The sequence below is a fragment of the Sus scrofa genome, chromosome 3 (genome assembly GCF_054392235.1).
Source record: "Sus scrofa isolate SSC_HxYL_T2T_F1_AM1 chromosome 3, Sscrofa_HxYL_maternal_Yorkshire_Landrace_v2.0, whole genome shotgun sequence".
Taxonomy (NCBI): domain Eukaryota; kingdom Metazoa; phylum Chordata; class Mammalia; order Artiodactyla; family Suidae; genus Sus; species Sus scrofa.
The window spans coordinates 142,101,074-142,105,780 of NC_139385.1; positions in this window are offsets into that span (position 1 = coordinate 142,101,074).

The following is a 4,707-nucleotide window of genomic DNA, read 5'->3' on the forward strand; positions in this document are numbered from 1 at the left end:
GGTTTGGGTCTTGGTATCTCTTCTTAATGACGACTCAGGACTTAATTATACCCAGTGGCAATCTCCATAGGAGCCCATCCCAAAGCACCTCAGACCCAACCAATGGAAAACTGACTTTCCCTTCTGTTTCCTGCCTCAGTTGGTGACTTTCCAGATCTGCTCTTGAGTGAAAAGTAGAGAGGCCACTTATTATCTGTGTGACCATGGATCTGTGTCCTTAAGCAACACGTGCCTCACTTTTTCATCTGTAAACTGGGGATAATAAAACAATACTTCCCTCATACTGCTGCTGTGAGGATTAACACAGTATAGAAACTGGAGTTCCTGTTGTGGCTCAGCAGGTTAGGAACCCAACTAATATCCTTGAAGATGCGAGTCCAATCCCTGGCTTCGCTCAGTGGGTTAAGGATCCAGTGTTGCCGTGATCTGTGGTGTAGGTCGTAGATGCGGCTCGGATCTCCCATGGCTGTGCCTGTGGCGAAGGCTGGCAACTGCAGCTCCGATGTGACCCCTCGCCTAGGAAATTCCAAATACCCTGGGTTCGGCCCTAAAAAGAAATAGAAACAAAGAGACAGACAAACGAAAACCCACAAAGCATGAACTATAGCTGTGTGTGTTAGTTGGAACGTTAGCGCATTCCCAGCACGACGAGGGTTAGCTAATACAATTTTGAATTTCTCCTGTGTGTCACTAAGCTATACTTTATCCACTGCGAAAAGAGAAGGAGAAGATGTTACAAGGCAAACACATCATAGGGCCCTTAGGGTGGCAAGGTTCACTTTGCAAGACCACCCCCCCCCCACTCCTCCTTTTTTGGTCTTTCTATCGTGGCTACAGAATACTGGGGCATTCCCTCTGCAGAATATTTGAGCTCCTGGAGGCATGTCCCCGTGCTCACGCTCCCTCGTGGACATCCCAACATGAAGTGATTTTCCCAGGAAGCCACCTCTACCGTGTCCCCAGAAGCCCCATCTCAGTCCCCTCGCTTGGATTTGGGCCAAGACACAGCACGCCCCACTCCGCGGCGGTGAGAGTCAGAGGGGTCGTGGTGGTGAGAGTTGGAGGGATCACGCGCCGAGACGCCCCGCTTGCCAGCTGCAGTGTGACCCGGAGCCGTTTCTCCACACGACTGTGGTGGTTGTTTCCCCAGCTGTTCCCATTAAGATAATTAATATAATTAACAACAAAGGCTTTAATTATAGATGTTTAACGAGAGGCATGTATAATTCTCCCCCAAACCTGATCTAGACACAGAGCGCCTACTAAGTGCTGCACACACGGTACCTTTTCAGCCCTATTGCAGGGCATCCAAGGGAGACATCAAATTGCAGAACAGTTTCATTGAAAACCTAAGAACCAAGGTTGACGGCACTGATTTCCCGCGGTTGCTGGAACAAAGAACACAAACTGGGAGGCTTAATCATTAGAAACTGACTCTTCTATTTCTGGAGGCTGGAAGACTGAGACCCTAGACATTTGAGACTAAGCTGTAGACAACTGGAGGCCTTCCTGTGGGCTGTGGAGGACAGGGTATTCCAGGCCCTGCTCTGGCTTCTGAGGGCCTCGAACTTCACACTGCCTTTCCTCTCTGCCTGTCTCTGTGTCCAAATGGCCTTTTTTTGGGGGTCTTTTTAGGGCCGCACCCATGGCACATGGAGGTTCCCTGGCTGTGGTGGAATCAAAGCTACAGCTGCCAGCCTACACCACAGCCACAGCAATGCAGGATCCAAGCTGCGTCTGCAACCTACACCACAGCTCACGGTCGTGCTGGATCCTTAACCCACTGAGCAAGGCCACGGACAGAACCCGAATCTTCATGGATACAGGTTGGATTGGTTTCCACTGCACCGTGGAGCGAACTCCCAAATGTCCTCTTTTTATGGCGCAGTCGTGTTGGATTAGGATCCATCCTAACGACCTCATCTGAACTTGATCACCTGCAAAGGCGCCAAGGTGATACTCTGAGTATGGAAGCTAGGACTGCCACATTAGGGGAGAAAACCCAATTCCATGCAATTACCCAGTTAGAAGGGGACAAAGCTGGGACTCAAATTGAACACCATCTCCGTCGCTGCAGCACTGACCCAATTTTTTCCCATCCTGGGCCTGTTCCTGCCGAGCTAGGTTTTTCCCTTTCTCCGTCTCAGAAGTCTCCTTCTCTCCCTTGGCGTCTTTATTCTCCCTTGAGAGTCCTGCCCTTGGCCTTGGGGCCAGCGTTCAAACATGCTCAAAGCTCTTGTCTCAAGCATTATGTTCGGTTTCCAAGCCCGATGTCTGCCATCAGCTCTTCCCATCTCTCCTCTGCCTCGCCGCCGAAGCACCTGGAATCGTGGACGTCTTCTAGCGTTTCCCTCACTTTCTGCACACTCCCTCGTCGTCTCAGCTTGTCTTCCTCTGCCGTCAGGCCCTCAACACTGTCCTCTCCTGGATGGTCAGGGACCCCCCCCACCAAGTCACCGAGGGTCAGGAACACTTGGACTTCATCCTCTTACTGGGTCTCTTCCACTTAAAGGGCGGGACCATTCTCTCCTTGAAACACTGGCTTCTCCTCCTTCCACGTAAACGGTGACGTCCTCATGGACTCCTCTAAAGGCTACAGTAACTTGACCTTCTAAGTGTTGTCATCTGTGCCAGTGGCTTCGCCGACCTTCTGTTCTCGCATAACCTCCTGTGTTTGCCTCTGAGTGAGTCTTCTGGCTCTGTCCTGACGATCTAACTGCTTCTTCACAGGCCTTCCAGGCACCTCAAAATGAGCATGTCCAAAATCAACTCAAAATTCCCACGATCCCCAAAGCCAGTCCTCTTCCAGTGCAGTGCACTTGGACAAGGGCGCTAATGGGTTTTTAAATTTTGAGGTACAAACCCGAAGGTTACTTTGGACTCTGTCCTCCTCCTCGCCTTCCTCACTCCAGCCCCACCAATCCCCACATCCTGTGGACACCATCGGCTCTGACAGGACAAGGGGTGTAAAGGTGGTTTATTTCAACTTTCCCCAGGAGCTTTAAAAAATATTGAGATGATTCCCGAGTCTTTCAAAATTAGAAACTGAAACGCTCAAAGGACTTCACCAAAAACACATCCAGGAAGATGTTCATCAGCATAAGTTGAAAAATAAAAGGAAACGCACACACTCTTTGGAGAGAGCAGATACTTCCTATTTCTTTCTGCTTTCCTGTCTTTGACGGGCAAACATTTTATATTTTGCTTTGGGTTTCCCTAGGACCATGGCTTTGAAGAAAAAAAAAATGTTCATGGCTGATTTTTGCGTCTTCGAATTTAAAAGCTCTTTGAAGTCTGCAACATATAGGAGCTTATATTTCATGAAAAAAATTTTTTTGGTGAACACCAAGTCATCTTATTGTGTCAGTTATAGACTGTGTCTACACCGCAATCATTTTGAGTGAAAAAGGAGCATTTAGAAGAGTCAGTGGGTTCTGGAAAGGAAGGTAGGGTCTGAGAACGGACTTGGGGTGGGCAGAGGCCACCTGAAATGGAATCAGTCTGCAATCGGGGGCTTAGGAGCAGGAACTAAAAGAGACGGAAAACTGAGAATACAGAAACACATTGTAAAAATGTAGACAAGCTGCCTGTGATCTTTCCTGGGATTGACAACTTCAGCAAATAGCCCTGGCTTCCCTTCATTCTTTTCCTGTCCTTAACTAAGAACAGATCCAGCATCCTGAAGCCTGGGTGAGAGGAAGGCTGAGCTGGCAGGGTGGGGGCGGGACTGGGCGGGTGGAGGAGGGGCTCAGGAAGCTGAGATGCGGCTGCGAAAACAGCTTTGCAGGCAGCCTCCTCACCTGAAACAGGCAGCCAAAGGAACCTGGCCCTATTGACTCTTTTCCGTTTGCTTTAGGAGAAATACCTTTTTTAAAAACTTTTTTTTTAGGCACTGAATCAGTCCAGCTAATGAACTGTTCTTCAAAATAGAACGTTTTAAAAATAACCTATCACTCAACTTCTGGGCTCAATTTAAACCAACATGACAAGCCTGGTGGATTTTTACAAGCTTCCCTTTCCTCTCTACCTGTAGTCCAGGTTCGGAGCTATCACACTGGGAATGGTGACACTTCTGTAAGAGATATAATCGAGGAGAAGACTTGAGTGAGGGATTCCCCAGGTGTTTGTTGATGGACTATGTGATGTGCTGGGCAGTTTAACCATTAAGTGATCCTACAAGGTAGCTATCATCATCTTCATACTATGCTACAATATACGGAGGCCCAGGGAAACAAGCTGACACAATTGCCCGGTGATCCAGGCCTGAAGCCCAGCTCCGTGGAGGCCAAGGTGGTTTCCAGAAGGGCCATGTCACTTGCTAGGATCTGTGCAGTATGCCCGGGGGGTGGGGGGGCAGCTGGAAGGATGAAGTCAATTAGCATCACCTCTATTTTACAAAGATGCCAGAATTGCTGGATAATTGGTGGTTGTGTTGGAATTTGAACACAGGTGTGGTGCCCAAGCCCAGCTACCTGATGGTCAAGTTGCTGTCGCCATGGTGAAAGGGGACTTGACGTCTGCCCTGAATCTCAGCAGTGGTTTAAGGCTTATAAGGAAACGGCCGTTCACAGATCAGGACATGGAGCACTCACTTAATCTAAAACCTGCCCTGTGAAAACTCCACAAGTGTTCTGGCCTTTGCAGAGTATTTCCCATAGAGTATCTGCTAAAAAGGGTTAGGCGGCAAGAAGTCTGGGTGCACATTAA